Source organism: Chlorocebus sabaeus, chromosome X (assembly GCF_047675955.1).
Source record: "Chlorocebus sabaeus isolate Y175 chromosome X, mChlSab1.0.hap1, whole genome shotgun sequence".
Classification (NCBI taxonomy): Eukaryota; Metazoa; Chordata; class Mammalia; order Primates; family Cercopithecidae; genus Chlorocebus; species Chlorocebus sabaeus.
In genome coordinates this window covers 134,146,392-134,162,468 of record NC_132933.1, presented here as the reverse complement: position 1 = coordinate 134,162,468, position 16,077 = coordinate 134,146,392, and the positions used below count along the sequence as shown (strand labels likewise).

Genomic DNA, 16,077 nt, shown 5'->3' with positions numbered 1-16,077 from the left:
AGTTTATTCAGGTTTAAGATGGAGAGTTTAGGATGCAGAGTGCGCTATACTAATTAGCGTGGGATGTTTTCCTTTGGGAATCAAATGTTATTCTCCTACCCAGCTGACTTGTGCTGATGATGTAGGAAACTCATCTCTGAAAGTAGGAAGGGACATAGGAGGTATACTAACTCTTTCAAATCTTTAAGCATGTCATGAAATAACTCTTTCAAAAGCTCCATGTGAACTCTACTACTATAGTAGACATTTATTAGCTGAGAGTAAAGAGAAATGATCTTTTTATATCTAGGATTACTCACAGTTCTTTAAATTTAGCCAGATTTCTTAGGTTAAAAAAAAAAAGCCAAGTCCAACTTGTAAAAACAAATTCTCTCTCTTTTTGAAATACTTTTCAACTTTTAAAACATTGCATGTAAGTGGAAATGTTAGCTTAGATTTTTGGATTGCTTTTTCTTCCAAATACCTGTGATTTATTGAGGTGAAATTCATATAACATGAAATTGGCCATTGTCAAGTGAACAACTCAGTAGCAGTTGGTATGTTCACAGTGTCGTGCAAGCACAACCCCATGTACTTCCGAGACATTTCCGACACTCCAGAGTAAAACCCCTTATCCATTAAGCACTTTCTCTCTCCTCTCAGCCCCTGGCAACCACAAATCTGCATTCAGTCTCTACGGATTTATCTATTCTGGACATTTCATGTAAATGGAGTCATACATTGTGTGACCTTTTATGTCTGGCTTTGTCCATGTTGTAGCATGTATCAGTACTTTATTCCTTTTTATTGCGGAATAATATTTCATTGTATGAATATGCCACATTGTATTTATCCATTCATCAATTGATAGACATTTGGATTGTTTCAGCTTTTTTTTTTTCTTTTTTTTTTTTTTTTTTTTGAGACAGAGTCTTGCTCTGTCACCCAGGCTGGAGTGCAGTGGTGCGATCTCTGCTCGCTGCAACCTCCACCTCCCGGGTTCAAGCGATTCTCCTGCCTCAGCCTCTGGAGTAGCTGGGACTACAGGCACACACCACCACGCCTGGCTAAGTTTTGTATTTTTGATAGAGATGGGGTTTTACCATGTTGGCCAGGCTGGTCTCGAACTCCTGACCTCAGGTGATTCGCCACCTGGGCCTCCCAAAGTGCTGGGATTACAGGCGTGAGCCACTGCTCCCGATCTGTTTCATCTTTTTTATTGTTATGAACAATGCTGCTGTGAACATACGTTTTCCATTCTCTTGGGTATATACCTAGAAGTGGAATTGCTGGGTCATATGGTAGTTTTATGTTTAACATTTTGAGAAATTTCCAAGCTGTTTTCCCAAGTGACTGCGCCATTCTACATTCCTACCAGCAGTGTATAAGGGTTTCACTTTCTCCACATTTTCAGCAATAGTTGTTATTGTCTGTCCTTTTGATTATAGTCATCCTAGTGGGTATGAAGTGGTATCTCACCGTGGTTTGCATTTGTATTTCTGTAATGACTACTGACATTGAGCATCTTTTCATGTGTTTATTGGCTATTAGTATATCTTCTTTGGAGAAATATCTATTCAGATCATGTATCCATTTTTAATTGAATTATTTATTTTTTATATTATTTTGTTGTAAGAGATATTTATATATTCTAAATACAAGTTTCCTATCAAATATGTGATTTGCAAATATTTTCTCTCATTCATTGGATTCTCTTCATACTTTCTTAATGGTGTTCTTTGAAGCACAAAAGTTTTTTTTTTTTTTTGAGGTGGAGTCTCACTCTGTCGCCCAGGCTGGAGTGCAGTGGCGCGATCTTGGCTCACTGCAAGCTTCGCCTCCCGGGTTCACGCCATTCTCCTGCCTCAGCCTCCGGAGTAGCTGGGACTATAGGCGCCCGCCACCTCGCCCGGCTAATTTTTTGTATTTTTAGTAGAGACGGGGTTTCACCATGTTGGCCAGGATGGTCTCGATCTCCTGTCCTCGTGATCCGCCCACCTAGGCCTCCCAAAGTGCAGGGATTACAGACGTGAGCCACTGTGCCCAGCCAAAAGTTTTTAATTTTGATGAAGTTCACTTTATTTTTTTCTTTGGTTGCTTGTGCTTTTGGTGTCATATCTAAGAATCCATTCCCGAATCCAAAGAGATTTATGCTCATGTCTTACTTTAAGAGTTTTGTAACAACTCAACAAGAAAAAAAATAAATAAATAAAATAAAAAAGTGGGCAAAGATCACGAACAGACACTTTTTTTTTTTTTTTTTTTTTTTTTGAGACGGAGTCTCGCTCTGTTGCCCAGGCTGGAGCACAGTGGCTGGATCTCAGCTCACTGCAACCTCCGCCTCCCTGGTTTACGCCATTCTCCTGCCTCAGCCTCTCAAGTAGCTGGGACTACAGGCGCCCGCCACCTCGCCCGGCTAGTTTTTTGTATTTTTTAGTAGAGACGGGGTTTCACCGTGTTAGCCAGGAGGGTCTCGATCTCCTGACCTTGTGATCTGCCCATCTCGGCCTCCCAAAGTGCTGGGACTACAGGCTTGAGCCAGACACTTTTCAAAAGAAAGCATACAAATGGCCAAAAAACATATGGAAAAAATGCTCAACATCACTAATCATCAGATAAATGCAAATTGAAAACATAATGAGATACCATCTTACATACCAGTCAGAATGGCTATTACTAAAAAGTCAAAAAACAAGCGATGTAGGCGAGGATGTAGGGAAAAGGGAATGTTTATCACTGCTGGTGGGAATGTAAATTAGTACAACCTCTGTGGAAAACATGGAGATTTCTCAAAGAACTAAAAATAGAACTACCAAACTACCATTTCATCCAGCAATCCCACCACAGAGTCTACCCAAAGGAAGTCATTATATCGAATAGATACCTGCACTCTTATGTTTACCCTGACAGCACTGTTCACAATAGCAGAGATATGGAATCACCATAAGTGTCTTTCAGTGGATGATTGGATAAAGAAAATGTGGGGTATATGTATATGTATGTGTGTGTGTGTATATATATATATATTGTGTGTGTGTGTATATACACATATGTATATATGTGTGTGTGTGCATATATATATATGCCATGGAATACTACTCAGCCATAAAAAAGAATGAAATCATGTCTTTTGCAGAAACATGGATGGACCAAGAAGCCATTATCCTAAGTGAAATTACTCAAAACCAGAAAGTCAAATACCCCATGTTCTCACTTATAAGTGGGAACTAAATAATGTGTACACATGGGCATCCAGAATAGAATAATGGACACTGGAGACTCAGAAAGCTGGGAGGGTGGGAGGGGGTTGAGGTATGAGAAATTACCTAATGAGTATAATGTATGTGACTTGGGTAATGGTTACACTAAAAGCCCAGACTTCATTATACATGTAACAAAATTGCACTCCTACCCCCTAAATATATGTATTTTTAAAGACCAAAAAAACAGTTTTGTAGTTTTAGCTCTTACATTTAGGCATTTGAACCATTTTGAGTTGCTGGTTTTCACATATGGTGTAAGGTAAGAGTACAAATTCATTTTTTGCATGTGGATATCCAGTTGTCTCAGCACCATTTGTTGAAAAGATTGTTTTTCCCCATTGAATCCTCTTAGCACCATTGTCAAAAATCAACTGACCATAAATGTTGTTTATTTCTGGGCTCTCAATTCTATTCCAATGGTCTGTATGTCTTTCTTATGCTGGTACCAGTGTCTGGATTACTATAGCTTTTTTTTTTTTTTTTTTTTTTTGAGAAGGAGTCTTACTCTTGTCGCCCAGGCTGGAGTGCAATGGCGTGATCTCAGCTCACTGTAACCTCTGCCTCCCAGGTTCAAGCGATTCTCCTGCCTCAGCCTCTGGGGTAGCTGGGATTACAGGCACAAACCACCATGCCTGGCTAATTTTTTTTTTTTTTTTTTTTTTTTTTTTTTGAGACGGAGTCTCGCTTTGTCGCCCAGGCTGGAGTGCAGTGGCGCGATCTCGGCTCACTGCAAGCTCCGCCTCCCGGGTTCACGCCATTCTCCTGCCTCAGCCTCCGAGTAGCTGGGACTACAGGCGCCCGCCACTTCGCCCGGCTAATTTTTTGTATTTTTAGTAGAGACGGGGTTTCACTGTGTTAGCCAGGATGGTCTCAATCTCCCGACCTCGTGATCCACCCGCCTCGGCCTCCCAAAGTGCTGGGATTACAGGCGTGAGCCACCGCGCCCGGCCTAATTTTTGTATTTTTGATAGAGATGGGGTTTCACCATGTTGACCAGGCTGGTCTTGAACTCCTGACCTCATGATCCACCCGCCTTGGCCTCCCAAAGTGCTGGGTTTACAGGTGTGAGCCACTGCGCCAGGCCTACTATAGTTTTTTTTAAATAAAGTTTTGAAATTGGGAAGTATGAATCCTTCAACTTTCTCTTTTTCAAGATTATTTTGGCTATTCTGGGTCCCTTACATATCCATATGAATTTTAGAATCAATGTGTCAATGTCTCAAGCCAAGTGGAATATTGACAGGGGTTGTGTTGAATCTGTAGATCAATTTGGGGAGTATTGCTATCTTAACAATTAAATAATCTGATCCTTGAACATGGGGTGTCTTTTCATCTATTTAGATCTTTAATTTCTTTCACCACTGTCTTGTAGTGTTCAGAGTATAAGTTTTACACTTCTTTTGTTAAATTTAACCTAGGTTTTTTATTCTTTTTGATATTATACATGGATTTTAATTAATTTCATTTTTGGATTGTTTATTGTAAATGTTTAAAAACTGATTTTTGTATATTGGTCTTGTATACTTTGCTGAACTCATTTATTAGCTTTAATAGGTTTTTAGTGGATATTTTAGAAATTTTTATTTACAAATCAGGTCATCTGCAAATATAGTTTTACTTGTTTCTTTCCAATGCCTTTTGTTTCGTTTTCTTGCCTCCACTACAATGTCAAATAGAAATGCAAGACTAGCCATCCTTGTCTTGTTCCTGATCTTAAGGGAGAAGCATTCGGTCTTTCACCAGTAAGTCTTATATCGGCTGTGTCTTTTTCATAGATGCTCTTTCTCAGGTTGAGAAAACACACTCCTATTCCTAGTTTATTGATTTTTTATTATTACAAAGTGATGTTTAATTTCGTCAAATGCTTTCTCTGCATGTATTGAGATGATCATGTGGTTTTTGTCCTTTATTTTATGATATGGCATATAATGTCAATTAAATGGCATATTGTGTTAATTGATGTTAAACCAACTTCGCATTCCTAGGATAAATCCCCTTGGTCATGGTGTATAATACTTTTCATGTGTTGCTGAATTCAGTTTGTTGGTATTTTGTCGAAGAATTTTGCATCTATATTCATAAGAGATATTGATCTATAGTTTTCTTGTGATATCTTTGTCTGATTTCACTGTCAGGGTAATATTGGCCTCATAGAATGAGTTGGAAAATGTTCCTTTCTCTTCCATTTTTTGGAAGAGTTTATGAAGAATTGGTATTAATTCTTTAAATATTTGGTAGAATTCATCAGTGAAGCTATCTGGGCATGAGATTTTCTTTGTGTGTAGTTTTTTTGATTACTTATTCTGTCTCTTGTTATATGACTATTTAGATTTTCTATTCCTTCTTGAATCATTTGTGGTAGTTCTAGGAATTTGTCCATTTCATCTACATTATCTAATTTGTTAACATATACTTGTTCAGAGTATTCCCTTAAGATTCTTTTTTTTTTTTTTTTTTTTATGGCTCCACTGCTCCTTATGGGGCAGGGCAAACCCGTATGGAGTGCATCCAGAATAGCCATTGAAAATTCTTTTTCTTCTTTTATCTTTTGTTGGATATGCCAATCAAGGTTTATTATGAGTTCATAATAACAAATCTGCTGAAAGCTGATGCAATGATGTTTACTTACATTTTTTCATAGACAAACATTGTATGCATAAAATTTTCTCTCATTCAGAAATTTGGAAAAAATACAGAAAAGCAATTGGAAATAATGAATACTCCCTCATCATTCCACTACCCAGAGATAATGACAACATTCTGATAGTTTCCTTCAACGTATTTTTTGTATAGTATAGATTTCTGATCATCCTAAATGTTAGTTTTTTGTAGCCTCACTTTTAGCACTAAAATGTTATGTAAACATCTCTCAAGTTGTTATGAATGCTTTGCAAATATCATTTTAGTCATTGCTAAATATTTTATTTGGTGAATAGGCCATAATATGCTTAATTATTCTTCAAATATTGGACCTTTTAATACTAATATAAATAACACTTTGAAGAATTTCTTTGTGCAAAGCCTTTTCCTTATTTTGGATTATTTCTATATTCTGGTGATTAGATATGAAATTACCATGTCAAGGGCTATAAATATTTTGAAAGCTCTTGATAGAAAATGACAGGTATTATTTCCTGATTACTAACCATATTCCAAAGAGTGTTCAGCATCATCTATATATATTTTATTTAATCCTTGTAATAAGCCTGAATAAAGGGTTATTATTCCTGTTTGTATAGTGGAAGCAGCTCATGCTCAGTGTGGTACTTGGTGAGTTTTTTTTTTTTTTTTTTGAGACTGAGTCTCACTCTGTCACCTGGGCTGGAGTGCGGTGGCGTGATCTCAGCTCACTGCAACCTCCACCTCCCAGGTTCAAGTGATTCTCCTGCCTCAGCCTCCTGAGTAGCTGGGATTACAGGTGCCCACCACTACGCCTAGCTAATTTTTTGTATTTCTAGTAGAGACAAAGTTTCACCATGTTGGCCAGGCTGGTCTTGAACTCCTGACCTCGTGATTCGCTCACCTCAGCCTCCCAAAGTGCTAGGATTACAGGCATGAGCCACCACGCCCGGCCTACTTGGTAAGTTTATGCAGCTTACAGCTGGTAGAGTTGGGGTTTGAATTCAAGGAGTTTTGACGACAAAGTATTTTTTGCTGTCACCCATCACACCATTTTATGCCACCTCTGAATGTTGCTGCTTCAGAAGCTAGCTTTAATTAAATTTACTTGTATACAGTACCTTGTATTTGCATAGTGCTTTTCAAGTTGGCTAGGCCCTGTAACATACGTTTGATCCTCACAGCCTTTTGAAGGGTTGTTCTCAGTTTGCAGAAAAGGAAATGAGCTTTGAAAGGCAAAGTGATTTCCTCAAGGGAACATAGCAAGTCACAGAGCCAAGACTCGTGCTTGATTCCTGTTTCCACTGGTCTGACTAGTGTTAAGGGTTTTTTGTCCTGCTAGGTCATTCCACCTGACCACAGTACTCTGCCTCTGGAGTATCATGGCAGTTTGAGAAAGCATAACCTACATGTAAAATCAAGGCTATTCCCTTTCTTGTGCTCTATCCCCCTTCCATGTAGAGAAGTAGCATCGGGCCAGGCTCAGTAACTCACACCTGTAATCCCAGCACTTTGGGAGGTGGGCAAATCACTTGAGCCCAGGAGTTTGAGGTTACAGTGAGCTATGATTATGCCACTGCACTCCAGCCAGGACCACCACCGAGTGAGACCCTGACGCTTAAAAAAAAAAAAAAAAAAAAAAAAGACCAGGCACGGTGGCTCGCACCTGTAATCCCAGCACTTTGAGAGGCTGAGGTGGGTGGATCACTTGAGGTCAGGAGTTCAAGACCAGCCAGGCCAACATGGTAAGACCCTGTCTCTACTAAAAAATACAAAAATTAGCCAGGCTTGATGGCGCATGCCTATAATCCCAGTTACTCAGGAGGCTGAGGCAGGAGAATTGCCTGAACCTGGGAGGCAGATAGGTTGCAGTGAGCCAAGATCGTGCCACTGCACTCTAGCCTGGGCAACAGAGTGAAACTCCATCTCAAAAAAAAAAAAAAAGTAACATCAATTTTATATTGTCATTGTTATTTTATTTCTTTTGTGATATGTAACAGGTAAGAGAGTACTAATAATAGCTATCATTTATTGAGTGCCTACTACTCTCATTATTTCTCACCAAAACTCTCAGAGAAAGCTTTGATTAGTCTCCCTTGTTTTATAAATGAGGAAAGTGAGACTTAACTGCCCCAAGTTACACACTCATGGGTGGCAGAGCCTGAATTGGAACCAGATCTGGCAGATTCCAAAGTTCATGGCCCTTCTGATATGCTACCCTGACTTGGAGAATTGGAATTTATCCACATAACAGAAATTAAACATTGCAATTTCATTCTCCTGAATTTCACTTGACACTTAAAATTTTATGTTAATGGCGTTTCAATTAATAATCTATTGCCTTTTTGCTCCCATGGAGCACTTTGGAAACACTGATATATTTTATTTCTTCCCTTGAGACCACTTAGAAATGTATTTATTCAATTTCTGTAAGTGCTAAGAGGCTGACAAAGACAGTCGTGCTTTTTTGGCTTTGTGGTTTGATGCTTAAGCTGTGACAAATAGAAGTTTCTCTAATGGAAATTGTTGCTTTCGAAAGTACTCATTCTTTATTTTATATGGAAAAAAAACTTTAAAAATACTAAATAGCAAACTAAATATTTCTTTAATTCTTTTTTTTTTTTTTTTTTTTGAGACAGAGTCTCACTCTGCCGCCCAGGCTGGAGTGCAGTGGCCCGATCTCGGCTCACTGCAAGCTCCGCCTCCCGGGTTCACGCCATTCTCCTGCCTCAGCCTCCCGAGTAGCTGGGACTACAGGCGCCCGCCACCTCGCCCGGCTAGTTTTTTGTATTTTTTTTAGTAGAGACGGGGTTTCACCGTGTTAGCCAGGATGGTCTCGATCTCCTGACCTCGTGATCCGCCCGCCTCGGCCTCCCAAAGTGCTGGGATTACAGGCTTGAGCCACCGCGCCCGGCCAATATTTCTTTAATTCTTGGTAAAACATCTACTTAATTTAGCTGGTTAAAAATCGACCAATCAAGCCATTCACAGCTGCTTGAGAGCCCCCCTCCCGGCTCTCCATCCATCCCCACCTCCTTACTCCCAGTTTGAAGTCCTTTACTGGGATGTATATTTCAGTTTGAGATCTTCATGGAAAAATAACAAATGAAAATCTTTCATCTTTGGTGTTCCCTAAAGAATTTTCTCCAAGTTTAGAGAGCCTCTTGCCATTCTTGCTATTGTTTGTCAGCGGGTTCTAGGTTATTGTAGCCATCAAGCAGTCTTTACTGGCACGAAAGGGTATATTGAAAATCCCTGTGAACTCGGACCGCCCTCATTTTCCTCCTCAATGAACTGCAGACAGAGAAGCTGCTCTTTCAAGTCCATTGTCCCTCCAAGACTATCCCTATGCTCTGTAGCTGTGGGAGGAGTAGGTAGGGGAGGGCATTGATTTTCCTTCTGCCTCTCCTGCTCATTCCCCTAGCTGTTGCCCATCAGCATCTTGACATGCTCAGTGACTTTCCTCTTTTTTTCCATTTTCCTTTTTTTTTTTTTTTTGGTTTGGATATATATATATATATATATATATTTCTCAAGCCATTTTGTTTTGCTTTTGTTTTCCTCCCCAAATATTTTTGAAAATTGCAAACCTACAGAGAAGATGAAAGAGTAGTATATAAACACCCGTTTGAAATAATTTGAAAATAAGCTGTAGACATGGAATTAACCTGTATGTACTTCAGCATGCATCTCCTAAGAGAGGGATATTCTCTTATATAACTATAATACTAGATCACCCTGAAGAAATTTAACATTGATAGCGTAACATTATCTAACACATTGTCCATATTCAGAATTTCCCAGTTGTCCAAAATTGCCCTTTGTAACTGTTCTTTCCTACCCTTTAAAATAAGCCTTCTCTGGCCCTCTTGTCCCCTCCAGTTCCTCTCATCTCTCTCCTCCCCTTCAAGCTCGCTCCTTAAGGGGGCATTTGTTCCGCTATCTCCTACCTCCTCATTGATCCCAGCCCAGGGAAGATGATCTGACAGGTTCTTGAATGACCTCGAAGTCCAATGGAGCATTTTCAGTGCTCCATTTTCTCACTTCCTGGCAGTCTTTGGCACTCCTGCCCACTCCCTTCTTACCACTCATTGCCCTTGGCTTCAGGGGCAACACATTCTCCTGGTTTTTCTTTTAGGTCTCTGCATGAACTATTTATGGGGACTCACTTTCTCCTGGCTTTTAAATGTTGGGGCTCCTCTGGGTTCTCCCTTGGCTCTCTGATCTTGTCACTCTAACACTCTCCTTGGATGCTTTATCTACTCCATGGCTTTGACATCAGTGTGGCAAGACTCCAAATCTTTATTTTCAGCCCACATTATATGCTCTAATCCCTGTTTCATTGGGAATCATTTTTAAAAAGTACTTTTCTTTGTAAAAGAAGACCATTTTCTTCATCTGAAATCATGATTCCTCTCACTAACAATTCTTAGGTAATAGTCACCGTTTGATATGATAATGTGTTGGCCCGGAGGTTTGTATAGGATTGGTACTACAAACACATTTAATGCCTGTGTGAAGCAGACAAAACAAACCCATCCCAACAACCTTTTTATTCTTTACACCAATTAAATACATCTTTATCTTTTTCTTTGCTGTGTGATTAATTTACCTTTGCTTTAAAAATTTCAAGTATTTTGAGACTCTGGTAGGGGCTATTTAGATACCATTTTAGAATTGTGAACCTTTAGAAGGCAAAAAGGTCAGGTGTAGTAGCCATGTCTGTAATCCCAGCACTTTGGGAGGCTGAGGCAGGAGGATCACTTGAGGCTAGGAGTTTGAAACCAGCCTGGGCAACATAGCAAGACCCCGTCTCTATCAAAGGGGGAAAAAATAGCTAGACATGGTGACTCACACCTGTAGTCCCAGCTACATAGGAGGCTGAGGCAGGAGGATCGCTTGAGCCCAGGAGGTGGAGGCTGCAGTGAACCATGATTGTACCACTGCACTCCAGCCTGGGCAACAGAGCAAGACGTTGTCTCAAAAAAGAAAAAACAAACACACACACACAACACACACACAACACAACACAAAACCCAAAGAGAGCAGAACCACCTCTTTGTTTAAATGATTTTTACTGGCTTCCAGCTTTACTAGGAAATTCACAAAGAAGCCAGCTTTGTAGTTGGGTCATGTTAATTGTTAGAAAATCTTGTTACAGAGAGACCTATTTCAACTAAGTGCAAGAAAGGACAATCCCTCAGCCCCAATTGCCAGTTATTTCCCATATTCAGAACACTTTTCTTATATGATTATGACTTTATATTTCATTAGCTTTTAGCAGCTGCAAAAGACAAAAATTTAATGCGGATCGTATTTGACCTTGGATGAACGAACGTGGCAATATAACACAGATTAGTAATTAATAACAAGGGAGACATAAAACAGAATTGCAGTCAAGATATTATTTCCTGAGTGAGGATTAAAGGTTATTATTGAATTATTGAATAGAACACATTTCCTATGACAGACTATTTTAATAATTTAAAATGATAGGAATTCTTTTATATAGCAAAATATCTTTTATATAAGAATACAATAGTTTTTAAAAATTAATATCTTCATAATAATGATTCTTTTGGAAAATTGGCAAAACGTAGTATGGTAGGGAGGTAACAGTTACTTGTAAACTGTTCTCTTGGTCTGAGTCTTTTATTGAGTTGGCCTATTATTTTGATATGGCATAGATGAAGCATCACATTTTCCTGAACTAATGATATAGTCAAGGATTACAACTCATCTTTTTTTTTTTCTTTTTTGACACAGGGTCTCACTCTGTCACCCAGGCTGGAGTGCAGTGGCACCCTCAAGGCTCACTGCAGCCTCAACCGCCTAGGCTCAAGTGATCCTCCCACCTCAACCTCCCAAGTAGCTGGGACTACAGGTGTGTGCCACCACACCCGGTTAATTTTTATAGTTTTTGTAGAGATGGGGTTTCACTGCATTTCCCAGGCTGGTCTCGAACTCCTAGGCTCAAGAGATCTGCCCGCCTCGGCCTCCCAAAGTACTAGGATTAAAGTCATGAGCCACTGCACCTAGTCCAAGGATGACAACTCTTATGGAATCTTTCATGAGCTGGCTTTATGTCATCTTCATGTTGTTCCATTGCCCTGTTGAATCAAATAGGGCTTTAAATGGGCCATTTGTAAATTCTAATCCTAATAAATGTAGAAGGAATGAGTTCAAAAATCAGTGTTTTGCAACCACCATAGAAATAATTGATTTAAGCAAAAATCATCAATGGATATTTTGGAGAACAGAATATATACACAGCCTCAAAGCATGTTCCTGCAAACTTTATTAATTGTAAAGAGGAAAACACTTCCACAGTAGAGAAGTTCACATGGACACCACCTTACCCAAGTGATCCAAGTTCACATCAGTGATAATGAGACAGATGAGCACCTCCTGATATCCTAATGCACTGAGAAAGACATACCACTTATCCTGCCAAAATACATAACCTGAATCTCATCGCGAGGAAAAGAGCAGACAGATCCAGATTGAGGGATGTTTTACAATCAACTGGCCTGTACTGTTTGAAAATTTCAGTGTCATTGAAGAGAAAGACAGAGGAATTGTTCTAGAATAAAGGAGACTGAAGAAATGACGATGGTATGTGGAGAGAGAGAGAGACTAGTTATTAACAATTATACTATCGTTACTTTTTCATACATTTGAAAATATTTCAGCTGGGCGCAGTGGCTCACGCCTGTAATCCCAGCACTTTGGGAAGCTGAGATGGGCGGATCACCTTGAGGTCAGGAGTTCGAGACCAGCCTGGCTAACATGATGAAACTCCGTCTCTACTAAAAATACAAAAATTAGCCAGGTGTGGTGGCGTGCACCTGTAATCTCAGCTACTTGGGAGACTGAGACAGGAGAATTGCTTGAACCCAGGAGGTGGAGGTTGCAGTGAGCCGAGATCTCACCACTGCACTCCAGCCTGGGTGACAGAGTGAGGCTCCATCTCAAAAAAAAATTTTTTTTCAAAAGAAAAAAATCCTAATCCTGTACATCCTGAGATAAATTTACCAAGTTTGTAGTGGTGGCAACCTAGGCTTATGTCCTTTGGTAGTACCATTTTTTAGCCCTTTCTTGTTTTTGCCATCTACCAACTTCATTCATTGAAGACTTTCCAGCCACTCTGAGCCTCATACTGGGTATCTTCACTGTACACGTGAATAAACCCCAAATGCTTTGGTGTCTGAGTTCCTTGATCTCCTGAGCCCCAGCAACTCCCTCATCTCCTCAACTTCAGCTGCTCACTCCCATTTACTGGCCCCGTGGTCACCTGGAAAAGCCCCACTTCTGGAATCTTCATGATTATCATCCTATTCTCTGATTGCTTGATCTTCTTTGAAACCTCTGATCCTTAGATACTTCCCATGTATCTCTCTATCTCCCAGCCTCCAGTTTTATTTAGATTTTGGGAATACAAGTGCATTTTTGTTACATGGATATACTGCGTGGTGGTGAAGTCTGAGCCAGCCTTCTCTTGTCTTCCCTTTCTTCCCCATCCATCTTTCCTCCATCTTTTGTTGGCTGTCACTTGAACCAGTTAACAGATCATACACCTTAGTCATATTTTAGGCAATTAAAAAATTAATATGTGAAATGTTTAATGTTCCCAAACTGATTGCTAGCAAACTTTGGCTACAATTCCTTGATGGGAAAGCCAAAGATATTAGTAACTTGTATTTTTCTACAGGGATGATTCCGATTGATTGATTGATTTTCAAGTAGCCTTTAGTATTTGTCTTCTTTGTCCAGAAGTTTCTGGTATGAGTGTTCAGTTTTGCGCATCCTATTGTGTCCTTGGATGGTTATTTTCAGCTTTTCTATGTACAGTGATAGGTGGGCTGCAGCAATGGCACTAAAAACAAGTAGATGGATGAGTTAGAGTATTTGGTCACTGGAAAGAATCTTAGAGATCACACAATCCAAAGTTCTCATTGTTTACATGAGAAACTGAGGACCGCGGAGGTTGGCTGATTTGCCTGAGGTTACATAGCTGGCAACTGGGTAAGTCAGGGCCCAAATGGAAGTATCCCAATGACAAAGTCAGAACTTATTTTTATTAACCCGTGTGGATGGGGTTGGTGGGTGGGAGAGTGAGTATATAAAATGTTGTAGAAATGACCTGTTATTCTCGCTCTTGTCTCACTGGAAGGCCAGAGGTTCCTGAGAATGACACAATTATGATCTCTTTCAGACTTCACGCTTTACTCTCTTGTTTCAGAAAAGTGTCCCCCAGGGACAAGGCCTCTGTGTTGTGGCCTTGCTCTGCAGGGCTGCCGGAGTTTGTGGCTGAGCGAGCCTCATGAGGTCTCTGCCTTGCTTGCTGCCCAAGAAGCAGGCTTTGTGTACATCTCATGTTCACTGGGCATGTGCTTTGAGCTGATTTTCCAGTGAAGTTAGAAGTCTCACTGGGACAGCCGCACATTCTGGCAGATGGCAGATATAGAATATCTGTAAACAAAAATAACAGTAATGAAGACTGTGGTCCTAGGCCAGAGTTCAGCCATACCCCCTTCTCATCATGCTTTGAACAGCTGAGGTTATAGATGCTTCTCCTCTTCGCTTAAAGCCTTTTGCTATTAGAGGATTCATTTTCTTTCCAGTTCATTCGAATTCATTTTAATCAGCTGTGTCACACTTGTGCCTGGGTCTCTTCTTGCCTGGATGCCAGGCCCCTTAAAGGTACATTAAGTATTCGCTTATCCTGCTGCTTCCTCAGGAGGCCTCTGCCAGAAGAATTTCAAAAGCAGAGAGTCTTTAAATACCTTATCATTCTGAATATGAAATGTCTTGTTTGAAGAACTATCTGTCAAATAAACTCCTATTTAAAAACCAAAACCAAACCAAACATAAAGACTCTACCAGCCAGCACAAAGAGAAATGTAAGACACAAAGTCTTAACTAAACAGTAATTTCATTCGTTCAACAAATATTTATTCCTGCTATGTTCCAGGGACTATTCCAGGCTCAGGAAATACAGCAGCTAACTCAACAGATCAAAATCCCAGCTCTTAGAGAGATTACATTCTAGTGGGAGGACATACACAATGACAAAGAAGTAAATAGATACTATGTCTCATGGTGATAAGTGCTATGGAGAAAAAATAAGGAAGGAGATAGGCGATCAGGGCGGGGGAGACCCTGTAAGAAGGGGTGGTCAGGAAAGGCCTCCCGCAAAGGTGATGGCTGAGCAAAAGCTGCAGGCTCTAACCACATGCACCCCAGCTGGCTGGGCTCTTCTTGCTCTGAGCTGTTGTGTTCTGAGATGGTAGCCTGTTTGTCCACAGTAATTTGTGAATTTTTTTTTGTTTGTTTGTTTTGTTTTTGAGATGGAGTCTCACTCTGTCGCCCAGGCTAGAGTGCAGTGGCGTGATCTTGGCTCACTGCAACCTCCATCTCCCAGGCTCAAGCAATTGTCCTGCCTCAGCCTCCCAAGTAGCTGGGATTACAGGCGCCCACCACCACGCCTGGCTAATTTTTGTATTTTTAGTAGAGACAAGGTTTTGCCGTGTTGGCCAGGTTGGTCTCAAACTCCTGATCTCAGGTAATCCACCTGCCTTGGCCTCCCAAAGTGCTGGGATTACAGGCGTGAGCCACCATACCCAGCCATAATTTGTGAAATTTCTAATGAAATATTATGTATAATTAGGAAGTCTTTGGGACTTAACTGGAATTTGTTAGCCTGGAGAGAGACAATTTTTTAAAAAGTATCTTCCATTTATTGAGTGCTTCCTATATGACAGGCAATGTGCTAAGCATTTTATATGAATCAATTAATATATTACTAATACCTATGTCAACAAATTACTAATACATTATTATGTATTATTACAACACCCTTAGAAGGTGTTCATTCATTCGTTCAATCATTCATTCAACAAATATATAATACATTTCCAGGCCTTGCCGCAGGTGCTGGGGATGCAGCAATGATAAAAATGAAATTCCTAGCTAATAGGGAAAAATGGACAATAAACCCATACACATATAAATGCAGACAATGTCAGATGCTCAATAGTGCTACAGAGAACAGTAGAACAGGTAAAGGGATAGGGAATGTGAGGTGGGGGAAGGTGAGGGAGGAGATGCTATTATATATACCATCTGATTTGTTTTTTGGGTTTTTTTTGAGACAGAGTCTTGCTCTGTTGCCCAAGCTGGAGTGCAGTGGCACGATCTTGGCTCACTGCAACCT

The 16,077-nt window shown here is 40.1% G+C and overlaps 1 protein-coding gene across 5 annotated transcripts in view; it reads left to right on the top strand.

Annotated features, from left to right (window-relative positions):
* PPEF1 (protein phosphatase with EF-hand domain 1) overlaps positions 1-16,077 on the top strand; it is a 133,231-nt gene that overhangs the window by 18,321 nt on the left and 98,833 nt on the right. The gene's annotated exons all lie outside the window — the stretch shown is intronic.